The sequence below is a fragment of the Callithrix jacchus genome, chromosome 16 (assembly GCF_049354715.1).
Source record: "Callithrix jacchus isolate 240 chromosome 16, calJac240_pri, whole genome shotgun sequence".
Lineage (NCBI taxonomy): Eukaryota > Metazoa > Chordata > Mammalia > Primates > Cebidae > Callithrix > Callithrix jacchus.
In genome coordinates, this window is record NC_133517.1 from 44,413,775 (window position 1) to 44,431,185 (window position 17,411).

The 17,411-nt window shown below is 32.7% G+C and overlaps 1 long non-coding RNA gene across 1 annotated transcript in view; it reads right to left on the reverse strand.

The window, feature by feature from the left end:
* LOC118148474 (uncharacterized) overlaps positions 1-17,411 on the reverse strand; it is a 497,078-nt gene that overhangs the window by 216,648 nt on the left and 263,019 nt on the right. The window contains exons 5-6 of the long non-coding RNA XR_013528280.1: positions 9,449-9,535; positions 5,721-5,818 (exon numbers count right to left, since the gene is read on the reverse strand). This is a non-coding gene — a long non-coding RNA (uncharacterized LOC118148474). The remainder of the gene's footprint in view (positions 1-5,720; positions 5,819-9,448; positions 9,536-17,411) is intronic.

Genomic DNA, 17,411 nt, shown 5'->3' on the forward strand with positions numbered 1-17,411 from the left:
GCAAAATCCCACATCTGAGCAGCTTAAATAACACAAATGTATTGTCTCACAGTCCTAGAGGCCAGAAGTCTAACAATAAAGGGCCATTCTTTCTTTGATTGTGCTGGGAAAGGTCTGTTCAGTCCTCCCTCCTAGCTTCTGGTAGCTCCTTGGCTTGTAACAGCGTAACTCCAAATTTCTTATGTCATTCTGCTTGTGTTAGTGTCTGTATTCAAGTATCTCCATTTTAAAAGAACACCAGTCATACTGGATTAGGGCTCACTCTAATGCTCTCGCTCTAATTAATTATCTCTGAAACAACCCCATACCAATAAAGGCCATATTCTGAAGTACTGGGAGTTAGGACTTCAACATAGGAAATCTGGGGGAACACAATTTAACCCACACCACCAAGAGCAGAAGCACCCTAGAAGTGGTTGCAATACAATGGGAGCAAGTGACCAGTCATCATCACTTTAGGAGTGGAATGGCTTGAAATCTATAATGAACACTTCCCTGGAGATAAAAACCTGAGGCATGGATTATGCTCAAGTAACAAGTCACTGAGTTTGACCTGAGAGGATGTTTAAGAGAGCAGTCATTCAAAATATTTTTTCTATAATATTTTTTCTTAGAAAATTATTTTTTCTAAATTGTTTTTCTATTAAGAAAAATAAATTCGGTATCGCATATACTGGAAAGAATTTAAAGCAACAGAAAATTTTGCTGAATATTAGCTTTTCTCAGCTCTATTTGAGCATACATATGACCCTTGAGAGAAAAGTTTGTCTACCTTTTTTGCTTATGTATTTCTGGAGGTAGTTAAATGTGATCACACTAAGAAAAATAACTATAATTTCCCATAATTTGATCTAATAGAGTCAAATTAGCAAATAATAGAATTGAAGCTAAGATTCCTCAATTTTCAGAGGAGGATGTTGTTCTAGAGTGTAAGCATCATGATGTGACAGAGGCTGAGTTCTGACATTTTATTTTTACCTAATTTTTATTCTATGACATGTTTGGTCTTGCTAAATCAAGAGATCTGAAAGACATAAATCATTTTGATTTAATGGAGTCAGGGAAACTGATCCCACTCTAAACATAACTCTTCGAACCTCACACTTTCCCCATTGTTTCTCAAATATCTTTCACGCTTCCTTATCATTGCTTAAGTCAAGACCCTTAGTGTTGCCCCATTCCAACCCCTTGTATATATTACTTTAGACCCTAGAAGTCTCCAACGTGTCAATCAACAGCAATTTATTTTGAAGAAACGAGAAGGAAGAAACATAAATTAAAAGAGTTATAACATTAGATTCCCCTCCTAGGGAGTAAAATCTCTAGCACTTCATGCATTGAGAGGGCAATGTCTTAAAAACTGATTTGGGAATCTGTGCCTCCTCAAAATGTCTCTCAATTTCTCACATAATTTTATTGATAATGCTTAGTAAGTGCAAGGTCCACTCCAAACCTGAAGCACTGCACAAGGGAGTCTGGCATGAGAAACTTGGACAACACATTGAACAAGGCAAGAGCCTGTCCTCAGTAGGGATGGTGGAGCCCTGTTTAAGAAACAGGTGTAGGCGCTTCTCGCAATGCCACAGGAATCTTGTGGCCAAGAACCAAGAACCTTATTACACCCATTTCAGGTTTATTCCTGCCTCTTATCAGCTATTCTTTATGACCTTACTTTGCGGCAGGACATGGCTTAACCAACACGGCTTTTTATTTAAGTTGGCTTTGCAGTCTTCAGTTTAGATGTTTACTTTTTCAAATCTTAACGTGTAGTTGTGTAAGCACGCCTTTGATAGTTTCAGCTCTTCTATCCTTTTCCCAACCAGTCTGTACCTCGGGCAAAAAGGCTAGGAATTTGTCTCACCTGCTCTGAGTATCTTTCAGGAGGTAGATCCCAGGTTTCTGAATTAGGGACTGGTACTCTGCTGCCCCCTACTGGCCCTTGGCCATGCTTTTATAATGAAATACAAACCTGTCAAAAGTCAAGCACTTTGCCTAGCATCTACCAAGAAGCCAAAAATCTATATTTTGACTAATAAATAGAAAAGGCCAAATATGTATTAATAGCTTAATTTTCCAAGCTGTATACTTAGCCTTTCATATATATTCATTATTTAATCTTCTTAACTTCTTAGATAATTGTTACTGTAACTCACTGGTAGATTGCTTTAAGGGACAATTTAAGATATTAAATAATGTACCCCAGAAATGAAGCATATGTCATGCCAGGACACTGTGTTTCTTGAAGTTTTTTTCTGCTGCTTTGCTCTGACTCAGGACACGGGTCAACAAACTCCCTTGACTCAGAGTAAATTCTCAAATTGCCCAAAGTACCATTTTTTATCATTCTCGGTAACAGTGTGTAAATTCAATTATGTATGAGTCAGAGCTACACTTTAAATTATGTTTCCTATGCTGTTTTCAGGACATAGAGAAATTCTACAAACAAAATAAACATATGCAAAGTGAAAAGCCTGGAAATAAATTTCAGGGATGCTTCAACATCTCACAGCTTTGGGCAAGTCATTTAGCCCATGTCACAGTCTCCTCAAATACGAAAACATTGCTCTTTCTACCTCAGAAAGGCATTTCTACCTACCTCCACATTATAGTAGGAGGTGTTTATAAAAGAGCTGTGAACTTAGCACATGGTTTATGGAAGTATCTGGATCTGTTGCATATTTTATTCTAAATCTCCCAGTTTACATATGCATTATGACTGTAATAAGGATCATTGATTATATAGGAAAGAAAGCACACCAATATTTCCTATTGAGTAACAGCATCTTTACATTTCAAACATAAAAACAATAATGATATTATACTGATCAATGTTCATGAGAAGATGTAGACATAGAAAGTTAAATAATTATTGATGTAATAACTTACTCAAATGGACAGACATGAACCTAGATGTTTTTAAATGTTATTATTTTAATTCAAAGGTAACCCAATTTTTCTAACCAAGTAAGTTGTAAAATAAGACCTCTATTACTACAATTACTGCTACTACTACTGTTATTACAGCTAGAAAACAGGGAAAATCATGTTATTAAATTGACCTCTATGGGTATAATTAACCTATAGAATGTTATATACTTCTTACAATCATTGTAATGATTACGTAATGTGCAAGCAACCATTTTTTCTGAGGAATACTCAGTTAACAACGTCAATTTTCTTCTCTCATTTATGGTATTTCCATGAGAATTAGTTCCCCTGTAGCTACTTTTTTCTTATTGAAATTTTAAACCATAAAATAAGTAATAGAAATTAGTATTACTATTTCAAAAATAATAGCCCTTTAAATTAACACTTTTGACTATAGGACAACTTATTCTCTATTATCAAATGCTATTTTCAGTGGACTCCTAATCTGTTTTTTGTCTCTCATTTTATCTCTCTCAAACTATTGCCCCCAAAGAGATCTATGCAAAATCAAATCTCATATAATTTTTAAAAAATAATGTTAATTTAAATTTATCACTTATAAGATAAAGCTAAACCTTCTTTAAGAAACAATACTAGTTTCTTCATGATCAACCCCCTGCATCTCTCTCCAGTGTCCGCTTTCCACTCCCCACCTTCCACTTCACATTCAGTCACAGAAAACTGAAGACATTTCCAGATTATAATATCGCATCCAATTGTCTTTATCAACTGCTGGTCCCTTTCCATTCCTGGACTTCTCTATAACCCCTTCCTTTGAGAGAATTATTATTCAGCCTCTGAGAGCCAAAATCATCTCCGAAAGAAAGCTTTTCAGGAAATCATCCCCAACCCTCCTCATCAAACGAGGCTCTACCAGTCACAGTGATAAATTATATTTGGTTAGCAATATAATTCTATCTCTAGGTTAAGCAAGTTACATACATTAATTACGTAATCCAGACAACAACCATATAAAGTTGTTCATATCTTTATCCCTTTATGCTTAATGAAATAGAAATACAAAAAGGTTAATTCACTTGCCGAAGACCACACAACTAGTCAGTTGCAAAGCTAAGAATTCAGATTCAGTTGGTCTGACACCAGAGTCCACTAGCTTTAACATCTCTGTAGATACTACTTATTATGTACAACACTGTACTGAAATGATTCCTTCAAATATTTATCTCCCCATCACGATTCACCAGAGGAAAATTCTAGTCATTCATATTTTTGCCTATATCATATATGTTATAATGTTCAATAAATATTTCTTGAGCTAAACCATGCTCTAATTTTAAAACTATGTATTTTTATATTAAGTTGAACATTTCAAGGGAAAGTATGTATCACTGAAGTAAAGAACATGTAACACAAATTGATTTTCTGAAAATAAGATAAATCAATAAGCCATAACAAGGCTGTTAAATTTTTAGATAATGGAACAGAAATAAAGGGTTTCTCAAGCTTTTTACTCATGCAATAATTTGATGACAAATTTCATGAACACAGAGACTCTAAGACCTTCCAAGTGAGGCTTGCCTTTCCTGACTGTTTAGAATCAGTGATGTAAAACAAGCAAATATATCAACTCCTAAGAGTAATAATTAAACATTAAATTAAACTACCTGAATTTCTGAACAACTGAAGCAAAAGTAGGAAATAAAATATGCATATGTTTCTTTCTATAGACAAACTTTTAATTAAAATCTGATTTTTTTATCGTTAATACCTATTTGATTTTATAATATTTTTAAGTTATGTACAAAAGGCAAACAAAATGTTAATAATTGGAAATTATAAATATATACCTTCCTCCTTAAATAATGTAACTATTAAACAGAAAACATCATATGTATCTATAATTATGTATTTGTAATGAACAGCATATAATTACATAGGTAGATATTTATATATATATATACAATTAGAAAGATATAATTTATTTTCTTACTTTGTCATGTACTCTATTGCCACTTTTATTATATATTTGCTTATTTTTGTCCAATTGAACTGGATATGACAAGAGTTATTACTAAAATCCAGCTCTGAATACCAGGTAAACGAAGGCTTGAATATAGTCCTTATGTTGGCTATTTTAACATTTCCAAATTATTTTGAGTTAGCAAATAGAACGTTGATGTCTAACAAATTATATCTATATATATAATTATATATTTTTCAACATATATATAATTGTGAATATGTATAAACATATCATGTGTATATAAATATGTATGTATATATACATACACATATATACAGACAGACACTTACACCCACACGTATGTACTTTGAATTTCTACCATAAATAATGGCGTTTCCTATGTTGGGAATGTATGGCATTAAGGAATCCTTTTAAGATTTTTGTTTTTGAGAATTCTAACCAGGCATGTCCATGTGCTATATTTCTAATGTGTAATACTGAACACTATGAAAAAATTAAAACATCCTTGAATATAATTCCTGTGTTAGAGTTACATATTTAGCTTTTCATCTGTTGAACAAGCCACAGCAAAGGAATGGTTTTCTCTGAATTGCAAATATTTGCTATTATAAGAAAAGGAGAGACAGACAGACATAATTGTGGTACAAGTACCTGGGATCCTAGTCGCAGTATCATATGTCTGACCAAGACAGACTAAATGCTTCCCTCAGCTTGACTAAATTTTAGACAATTTTCCTAAATATACGTCCCTGGCCTTTCTTTTCTTAGAGCATCTGCTTTAGAAAAGTTGCAATTGTAATTTCTTTCTCTGCCCCTCTAAAATATAAATCTTCCTCTAGCTACTTACCACTTTTACAGTCCAATAATGTCTTTCTGAAGGAACTCGGAGACAACACTTTCAAATATATAAGTGTCAAGGACAACAGCATCCTCATCTCCCAGTTTCTGTTGGGGGGTAAGAGTCTAAGTTAGATAGATAGATGCAGAGTAGCAAATAGAGATGGCATAATCAAATTGACTAATCTCCTTTCCAATATCGTCTAGTACTTTTCCACTGGCTCATTTCAATACTTGAACACTCTCCTGCCCTGTTTCAGTGGAGTTGAGTTCAACTTCTCTCATGCATTGCAGTGATCTTGAACAGTCTTCCTTGACTGTTTAACTTTTCCAGTGCAAATTTTCTTTATCATATCAAACACTGTCTATAAAGTACTTATTTATTTTTTCTATCATTTTCATATTATTACTTTCATACTTAGAAAGTATATCATTATCAAGAGTGATTTCTTGAAAATGAAGCTTTTTTAGGTCTCATTTAAAAATATTTAAATGAAGTTAGTACATAAAATTGTTGGATATAGTGAGAATATGAATATTTTGGTAAAGTCATGTTGAATACAGCTAATACATTATACCCTTCAAAATCATTCTTTTTTCTTAAACCCATAATATAAGACCAGATAATCTTGATGTCTCTGCTTTCCATTAATCAAAATTTTCAAATTTGATTTATCTATATAATTTCCCTAATTTGTCGCTGATTATGTATCTTTTGTATCAATTCACACAAAGTTTTCTCTCTTATCTGCCCTGTCATTCTTAGTTGTTCTAATATTACAAAATTCTTAATATTTCTATCATCGTTTGATAATCAAATGAATATAAATTGGGTTGAAAGGGAAGTTTAACTGTTTAAATAATTTCCTTAATTTTGCCTTGAATTCCCAAAAATGCAAAACTAACTCCAGAAGCCATCAGAGTGGCATGTATATATAGAAAGAAATATAAAAATTTATATATGTAGAGATTCCTGCTCACATAAGGACATTTTCATAGCACGAAAAGCAGTAAATAAAAATAAATATGATAAATAAGTAAAGTACATAATATGTTAGGAAGTTATAAGGGCTATGTTAAAAAAAGAAAAACAGTAAAATATCTGGAAAGAGAGAGAGACTGATACAAATACAGATATAGATACAGATACATTTTCATATATTGCATGCAAAAAACATTTTCTTTGTATTGAAGCTACTACCGACATGTATTTTAACTCATGTTTCCTGTTGATGAAAGTACAATAGTTCATGTTTTAGGTGAAGAAAATTACTATATTATAATCTTGAACCTCATAATATTAAAAAATCATTGCTCAAAAAGACTTTGCATTAAAAATACAAAATAGATTAAATATTTAGTCAAAATGTAGCTACTATGGTATCTAATGGAAAAAAATCAAAATGTGTAACTAATGAGATATGACCTAAGTCAATACAATTAATTATATATGTTTTAATACAAGGCATTTTAGAAATAAATGAAATTAATGTACAGATATTCTAAATCACTGAAAAAATGTTCTAGAGAAAAAATGAGAAGTAAATTAAGGATTAATCTACAAACTTTTTTGATAAAAAGTGAATATTATTACATTTTCAGGTTTTAAAATTTTTATCACTTAGTCTTTAATTTAGATGACAGAAATAGCTTTCTTTAGCATGGTTTCTTCCCCTTTTTTCCAGACAAACTGCAGATTTTATTTTTCAACATTATTTCTAGGTATTAGGCATAGTCATCAGTTTTTCTCCTGAAATCTAATATATTCATTTTTGTGTGTGAATGGGAATAGTTTATATTTCTTCCATTTCTAATACTCTTAGACTAGCTTAATTAAAAATACCAAAGGAATTTCAATTATGTACAAAATAATTCTGAAAAGGATTGCTGGGCTCTATTTTTTTTTAAGACAGAAAAAATTGATAACTTCAGCAAAGTTTCAAGATGTAAGATCATGTACAAGAGTTAGTAGCATTTCTATGCAGCAATAACTTTCAAGCTGAGAGTCAAAATAAAAATCACAATACCATTTACAATAGACACACACACAAACACACACACACACACACACACACACACACAATGAAATACCTAGGAATACTGCTAACCAAAGAGGTGAAAGACCTTTACAAGAACTATAAACTACTGCTGAAAGAAATCAGAGATGATACTAAAAAATGAAAAAACATTCCTGCTCATGGATTAAAAGAATCAATATTATTAAAATGAGCATACTGTCCAAAGCAATTTACAGATTCAACACTGTTCCTATCAAACTACCAACATCATTTTTTACAGAATTAGAAAAATATAATCTAAGCTTCATAAGGAACCAAAAATAACCCAAATAGTCAAAACAATCCTAAGCAAAAGAACCAACCTAGAAGCATCACACCATTGAATCTCAAAGTATACAGTAAGACTACAGTAACCAAAACAGCATGGTGCTGGTACAAAAATGGACACACAAACAAATGCAACAGAAGAGAGAACCCAGAAATAAAGCCACACACCTTAAAACCATTAAATTAAAGATTTAAATGTAAGACCTCAAACTATAAAAATTCTAAAAGAAAATATAGGACATTCCCTTCTCGACACTGGCCTTGGCAAAGAATTTATGGCTAAGGCCCCAAAAGCAATTGGAACAAAAACAAAAATTGTCAAGTGGTACTTCATTAAACTAAATAATTTCTGCACAGCAAAATAAATTGTCAATATAATAAGTAGACAACCTACAGAACAGGAGAAAATATTTGCAAACCATGCATCTAACAAATGTTGAATACGTAGAATCTCTAAGGAATATAAACACATCAAGCAAAAATTTTAAAAAATAAGCAAAGGACATGAATAGATACTTTTCATACATGCAGAAGTCATACATGCAGCCAACAAACATGAAAAAATGCTTATCATCACTAATCATCAGAGAAATGCAAAACAAAACTTTAATGAGAAAGCATTTCACACTAGTCAGAATAACTAGTATTAAAAAATCAAAAACTAACAGAGGCTGGCAAGGCAACAGAGAAAAAGGAATGCTTATACACTTTTGCTGGGAACATAAATTAGTTCAGCCACTGTGGAAAGCAGTTTGGATATTTCTCAAAGAACTTAAGGCAGTTACCATTTATCCCAGCAATCCCATTACTGTGTATATACCAAAAGAAAAATAAGTCATTGTGCCAAAAGACACATACACTCATATGTTCATCTCAGTGCTATTCACACAATAGCAAACATGGATTCAGCCTAGGTGCTCATCAGACATGGATTGGATAAAGAAAATGTGATACATGTACACCAAAGAATACTATGCACCATAAAAAGAATGAAATAATGTCATTTGCAGCAACATAGATGCAGCTAGTAGCCATATTCCTAAACACTTGTAAGTGGGAGCTAAACATTGACTACACATGGACATAAAGAAGGGAACAATAAATACTGAAGACTGCTACAAGGGGGAGGATTAGAGGAAAGCACTCAGTCACCAATAAGCTAGAGTTCAGAAAGTCAGCTGAGTCATTGGCAAATGCAAAGGTCTGGCTAGCAGCAAGACAGACTCTGATAATTAGCTGGAGATGAAAACTCACATGCTACGAAGGGTTTTCTAAAGCTTGGGTCAAAATGGATTCAAGAACCAGAATTAGGAGGAGTACAAAAGAATGTCAGATAGGAGAAAGGTAGCAACCTAGAAAGAAAGGGAGACAGACTGAACTTCATTGAACCTACCATAGTAGTGGTTTTCTGCTGTGTTCTCCTCTTCAACTTTTACTCCCCACGTTTCTTTCACTTTGAATCCTCTTTAAATTTTGGCACCTGATCAATAGAAAGAGAGCATCAGAATCAAGAATCAAATAGGTGATTCATTATTTTAAAGTCATACTTAATTGTCCAGTGTATTTTGCAATAAGCATTTACTAGATAAGTACTGTTAACATTATGGCACTAACAATTTCATAGGTAGAAAACAGAACTAAAATTTATGCTATTTAACATGGAAACTTCATTTGAGTCCATTAGTGTTATAAAGCACTAGCTCCTTTTTTATCAGATTTATTCATATTTCCAAGATAAAATTAAATTCATATATACACATCTCTGTAGATGCAATAACCATGATGAGCATAATGAGAAAGTACAATTCATGTATTTAAACACATAACCTCTTAGAAAAAGGAAACTCCTGAAAATATGTTGAGCCATTTCTCTCTAGTTTTGTATTTTGCCCACACAGACACTAGTTCAAACTTTTATCAAGAAGGTAATAATTTTTTCTTTTGTCACAGAGATAGCAATGAAAAGAATAAGACTAAAGCAGTGTATTATTACCTCCTTGAGTCAGATAGGGTCAATGAGTGTCAAAAGTGACAAAAGAAGACACTGAGGCAATACAGCTTTTCAGAGCTAATCTTTGGGGCCTGCAAATGAGAAAGTCTTGTGAGAGCAATGAAAAAGAGAGTGGGAGGCAGAGTAACAGCAAGGTGGGGGAAAACCTGGTATCGATTTGAATTTTTTAAATAATTTGTCTGTGATTATGAGGCCGAGTGGAAATGCAGAGCCAATTAGCCTAACTTTTCAAGCTTATTCTCTGATAATCTTAATCATCTGAATGTTTAATTTTCTTTATTCTAATGTAAGCACTCATTGATTCAACCGTGAGCTTAGCCAGCAGTAAAACAAGGTTAAAAAACTCTTATTAATATTTACCTGTTTAAATATAAAAGAAAGTACAATGTTAAGAAAGGGGCCTGTAATCCCAGCACTTGGGAGGCTGATGCGGGTGGATCACGAGGTCAAGAGTTTGAGACCAACCTGACCAACATAGAGAAACCCCATCTCTACTAAAAATACACAATTAGCCAGGTGTGGTGGCATATGCCTGTAATTCCAGCTACTTGGGAGGCTGAGGTGGGAGAATCACTTGAACCTGAGAGGCAGAGATTTCAGTGAGCCGAGATTTCTCCATTGCACTCCAGCCTGGGCAACAAGAGTGAAACTCCATCTCAAAAAAAGGAGGAAGAAAAGAAGAAGAAGGAGGAGGAGGAGGAGGAGGGGGAGGAAGAGGAGGAGGAGGGGGAGGAGGGGGAGACTTTAGTTCATTTTTTTCATTTTCTTATGCCTATTTTCAAGTATTCTGCAGTCAACGTACATCTCTTTTGTAAAATGTAAAGCATAAAAGTTATAAAAGCAAATCTAATAGAGCTTTCTTTTATAGGTAGGTGAAAATAATTGAACTAAATAGTCTAAGCCCTTTAAAAACTAAATTTAAAAAGCTACTTCATTATAATGACTTTCTAAGGATACTGTCTCACAATTTGAAACTCTGCTTTAGCATTTTGTTTGACAGATCTATATGTTTGACTCTTGATTGTTGAAGAATTATAACAGTAATTTCTGGGAATGATTCTGATTAATGAATCATTTTTTTACTGTTGTTTGTATACTGTAAGAGTTAAATGACACTTTCTTATAACAAATAATAAAGACAATGTATTTTTTTAAATGTAACATGCAAGATTTAACTTCTTAAGGAAATGCCTGATTTATTGTTGCTAATATGTTCATGTGCATGTATTTATGCATTTTAATTACTAACAAAAACATTAGCAATATAAAGTAAAATAAGACATGGTGCTATAGCCTGAATCTTTGTATCCTCCCAAAATTCATTCATTAAATGAATTTTGTGAATGTGAATATCATCACAATTACTATTGTGATGATATTAAGAAGTGGCATCTTTGGCAGGTAAATAGCCCCTGAAAGAGTCCTCATGAATAAGAGTGAGGCCCTTATAGAAGATACTCTGAGAGCTGCCTTGCCCCTTCCACCATGTGAAGACATAGCTAAAAGGCAACATCTGCGAATCAGGAAGCAGGCCTCATTAAACACTGGATCTTCAAGCATCTTGATCTAGAACTTCTCAGCCTCCGTAACTGTAAAAAATACATTTCTGTTGTTTATAAGCCACCAATGTATGGTGGTTTGGTATTGTGGCCTGAGAAAACTAAGACAGTTGGGATTACCAAGAGTATATTTGTATATGAAGAGATTAAAAAATACAGACAGGCATGTAGGGTCAGGCATGGTGGCTGATGCCTGTAATCTCAGCACTTTGGGAGGCCAAGGCTAGTGGATCTCCTGAAGTCTGGAGTTCAAGACCAGCCTGGCCAGCATGGCCAAACCTCATCTCTACTTAAAATACAAAATTAGCCAGGCATGGTGGCATGTGCCTGTAATTCCAGCTACTGGGGAGGCTGAAGGATGAGAATAGCTTGAAACCTGGAGGCGGAGGTTGAAGTGAGGGTGCCACTGTGCTCCAGCCTGGGAGACAGAACAAGATTTCATCTAAAAAAAATAGAAAAATGTTAGTCACAAATTCCTCAAAATAGCTTGACTAATATTATGATATTCAAGGATGCGCAGTTTATGCTTGGTGATATTCTAATGCCCATGCTAAAAGCTGCTTTTAAGAGGACATAGTCCTTCCTCTCCAATTCGCATTTTAACACCCTCTCAGCTTGCTTTACTGGTTTAATTTTCTTGGATGTCCAAAGAAATGAAGAAATATGCTGACAGATTAATGAATATTCGCTAAGACCAGAATTTGCCTATACATTATAAATTTAAGATCATTAAATTCTTTAAAAGGAAAAGAATATATATTGAGCCATTGCTGCACACTGTAATGCTTCCAGATGCCAAGTCCAAAAGTAAAGTAGAGTGCTCCAGTGATATTAAATGATTTTTCAAAAGTATAAAAAAGGTAATTATTCATGGCATTAAGATTTTCTTTGAACTATAGTCATTTTTCCACTAAATATATAAAATATTGAATATAATATTTATTGGTATTTAAACATTGGCAAAACCATTCTTTTTTATTTTAAGAAAACCAGAAAGTTTCAATTATTTACCTATGAATGAATTTACCTATGAGTGATTATCTACCTATGAGTGATGTGAAGGGAGGTTTTCTAGTAAAATCATTTTGAACAGCAATTTGGGAACTATAAATGATCAAATGATCCTCCCAAAAACAATCATTCTCTGTATAAAATATATATATATATTTATGTATATATGTAAAATTTATATATATATATATTTATGTATATATGTAAAATTTATATATATAAATATATATTTTTATATATTTTATACAGAGAATTAGTGTTTTCTCTCACATATATATGCACATATATGAGATTACCCAAGAATTTAATGCAAATTCAAGCTAAACATTTTATATATTACAAGGTGACTTTATGAACTTTCTCATTTTATTAATGTGATCTAGTCTTCTAGGTTATGTCCTGCTTTTCCAAAAATCTTAACTGAAAATATTATAAAGTATATACATATGTGTGTGTATATATATGTGGATGAATATTGTGTGTGTGTGTGTGTGTGTGTGTGTATTTTTTATAAGTACTTTTGGAATTTTCCCAAAAGAAAATGTGCTTCAGGATATAAATATTCATTGTGTTTTAATATCAAAACCTAGTTATTTTCCTTTTTATTATTTTTCTTTGCTGCATTGAAAGATAGAAAATAAGTAGTGCCATTAGCCTGCTCTGAGAGTTGAAGGATTAAATTTTTTCTTTCCTTCTGAAAAGGATACTATTTTTTATTTTTCTAATGACTTATGAATAATGGACATCAAAACCTATTGTGAAAGAACAAAACAAGAATGTATTTTTTATTTCTGTCTTTAGGAATAAAAAGGATTAAATGGAGGTTGTCTAGAAACCCTAAAGAGAAAAGTAAACTGTGAGAATTACTGAAAGGCACAGAGAATCCTATAAGCTAAACCAAGAAAAGCCTTCCAAGCAAAAAAATGTCTTCTGCCCAGGAAGAGCCCAGTGTATCTGGTGACAGAACAGGCACTTTCAGAATTCATAGGGAACCTGATTTCTGAAACCATAAAGTTTCAGATGCCTCAATTTAATGATACTTCCGATATTAATGCAGTAGACCTATATTATTTGCAGATTCAATATTTGCAAATTTTTCTACTTACTAAAATTTATTTGTAACCCTAAAATTAATACCAGCTGCTCTTTCTCAGTCACTATAGGCATGTGCAGAGCAGTAAAATTCTGAGTCACGTCTCAGCAAGGTGAAGATCTGCCTTCTTTCATTTTTCATACTGTAAACAAACATTCTTTTCACAGTCTACTTAGTACCATAGTTTTAGCTGTGCTTCTTGTTGGTGATTTTGCCATTTAAAATGCCCCAAATGTAGTGTTGAAGTGCTTTCTAGTGCTACTAAGCACAGGAGGACCATGGTGTGCTTTATGGAAACAATATGTGTGTTAGGTAAGCCTGTAGGCATGAGTTAGAACACTGTTGGCAATAAGTTCAATGTAAATGGATCAACAATATATATTAAATAAGGTGACTTTGAATAGAAACACAAGCAAAACTATGTTACATATTGATTCTTTAGCAAAGATATGACCAGAGACTCGCAGTAACCTGTATTTCCTCTAGGAGCAGTAGTTAAGCATTCACCTATTCAGTGTTTGAGGCAACATTATAGAACATAACTGCTACAAATAATGACAATCATTTGCATCTATTTATCGATATATCTATTATCCGTCTCTCCATGTGTTGAATGCATATATATATATATATATATATATATATATATATATAAGCAAAACAAGTCTACAGTATTCTTCAGAAAGCAGAATATCTGAATACTTTACTTCCATTATTTAGAAACAAAATAATGGACCTTTAAATAACAAACAGGTCAAAAAAATTAAGTTAAAATAATGGTAAAAATGTATTTTGAACTAAATGAAAAACACAATATATTAAAATATTTGGGATATAACTAGAACAAACTAGAAATTTATAGAACTATATGGTTATATTAGAATTTTAGAAGTCTCATGTAAAAAACCTGCAAGCTTACCTTAACAAACCAGGAAAAGAAGAAATTAAACTCGTAAAAAGAAGAAAGAAAATGATAAAAATCACAGCATAAATAAGTAAAACAATTCACAAGGTCTTTCAGCATTTTTATTTTATTCCTCTAATGTCTTATATTATTATTGCTACATATTTTAATTCCACAGATGAGATTATTTTGGTTTATGTGGTCCATAATTATTTACATTTACCCATTTATCTCTCATTCCCTGCACACCTTTTTTTCTTCAATTCATTTATATTTATCTATCTATTTCTCTTTTCCTGTATTCCTTGATTTCTTCAATTCTTGTGTTTTTATCTGGGATAATTTTCCTTCTTTTAGCAAAACTAATTTAATATTTTATGTGGTGCATGTCCACTGGCTAGGAAATCTAATTTTTGTCTTTCTGAAATATTCTCATTTCATCATCATTTTTGAAAAATAATGCTGCTGGTTATAGAATTTGATGCTGGCATTGTTGCCTTTCTTCACAATAAAGTTGCTGTAGTGTTGTTTTCTGCCTTACAAACTTGCTGTTAAATAGACAGTTATGATTGAATGTTAACCATTTGAAGATTATGTCTTTTTTGTCTTTGGTGCTTTTAGTATAATTTGCCTGTGATGTTTAGCTGTGTCATTAAGATATGACTATGTGTTTGGGATTCCTAGACTTCATTTAACCAGCACTTTTTATGTCTCTCAACAGTTCTGAAGCATTATTAATGAGAACCACTTCAAATATTGCTTTTGTCTATTCTGTCATGCTTTTTTACTGGCATTCAAAATACATATATTAATACTTTTCACCATGACTCATATATTTCTTACATTCACTTCCATGTCTTTTTATCTTTTTATTTCTCTTCATGCTTTCCTAAAGACATCTTCTACTTTCTTTAAGTTTATTTATCTTTTCCTTTTGCTGTGTATAATTTGCATTTAAACGTATATATTGAGTTCTTAGTATCAGTATATTTTTTCATTTGATTATTTCAGATATTTTATTTTTCTGATAAAATGTACTATCATTTTTAATATTTTATGAGCATATTAGTAACAAATATTTTAGTCTTAGGACAATAAAAAGGAATTAAAAGCCTCCTATGAAGATATTATAGAATGAGAAGAAGGCTTTAAAAAATACAATTCCTATTTTTCTACACAGAAACATCATCACCAAAGGGATATATAGGTAATGAGGAGTTTAAATAAGAACTGAAGAAAAACAACACAAAGTTATTGTCAAATTACCTGACGATAAACAATCCAAAGATAATATTAAATAATTTAATCAGGAACAATAGTGACACAACGTAACAAAACCTTTGGAATACAGCAAAGGTGGTGTTAAGAGGAAAGTTCATAACCCTACACGCCTACATCAAAAAGACTCAAAGAGCACAAACTGACATTCTAAGATCACACCTCAAGGAGCTAGAGAAACAAGAACAAACCAAACCCAAATCTAGTAGAAGAAAGGAAATAACCAAGATCAGAGCAGAATTAAATAAAATTGAAAGAAGCAAACAAAAATATGCAAAAAATAAATGAAACAAAAACTGGTTCTGGATCATTAGCAATATTAACCAAGAAAAGAAGAGAGAAAATCCAAATAACCTCAATAAGAAACAAAACAGGAGATATTACTGACAGCACAGAAATACAAAAGATCATTCAAGGCTACTATGAACATTTTACATCCATAAACTAGAAAACCTAAAAGAGATGCATATATTCCTGGAAAAATACACTCTTTCTAGCTTAAATCAAGAAGAATCAGATAACCTGAACAGACTAATAGCAAGTAGTGAGATTGAAATGGTAATTGAAAAATTCTCAATTAAAAAAACAGTCCAGGATCAGATGGATTCACAGCAGAATTCTACCATACATTCAAAGAAGAATTGGTACCAATCCTATTGACACTATTCCACATGATAGAGAAAGAGAGGAGCCTCCCTAATTCATTCGATTAAGCCAGCATTACCCTAATACAAAAATTAGTAAAGGACATACCCAAATATAAAGCTACAGACCAATATTCCCAATGAACATAGGTGATAAAATCCTTAACAAAATACTAGTTAACTAAATCCAATAACATATCAAAAAGATAATCAAGCATAATCAAGTGGGTTTCATGCCAGGGATGCAGGTATGGTTTAACATAAGCAAGTCAATAAATGTGACATACCATTATAAACAGAATTAAGAACAAAAATTCTGCCCCTGGGCCTGAGGAGCACATGGCCACCATCGAGGTGGCTGCCATGGCAGAGGATCATGAGCGGAAGTAGCCGATGGCAGCGCAAGCACCCTGGGACGGATAGGGCTGGCTACCTCTCAGCCGCTGCAGCAGAGAGTGGCAGAGGCCTCAGGGCTGGCTCAGGCAGGTGGGTCATGTGGGTTGCAGAACTAAAGAGAGGAATCACCAAAACAAATCACGAGAAGAGAGAAGGGGACAGAATAGCGAGACAACCTGGAAAATTGGTCTTCAGGTCCCACGTTTCCTCCCCCTTTTTTCTTGGGAAATATATTTCCATCTGTTGATTATTTAAAAAAAAAAAAACATAGTGGGAAAAGGACACACTTTTCAAAAAACAGTGCTGGGATAATCGGCTAGCCACATGTAGGAGAAAAACCTAGATTCTCATTTCTCACCTTATACAAATATCAACTCAAGACTTAAGAACTTAAATCTAAGAAACTATAAAAATTAAGAAACTATAAAAATTCTAGAACGTAACAATGGAAAAACCCTTG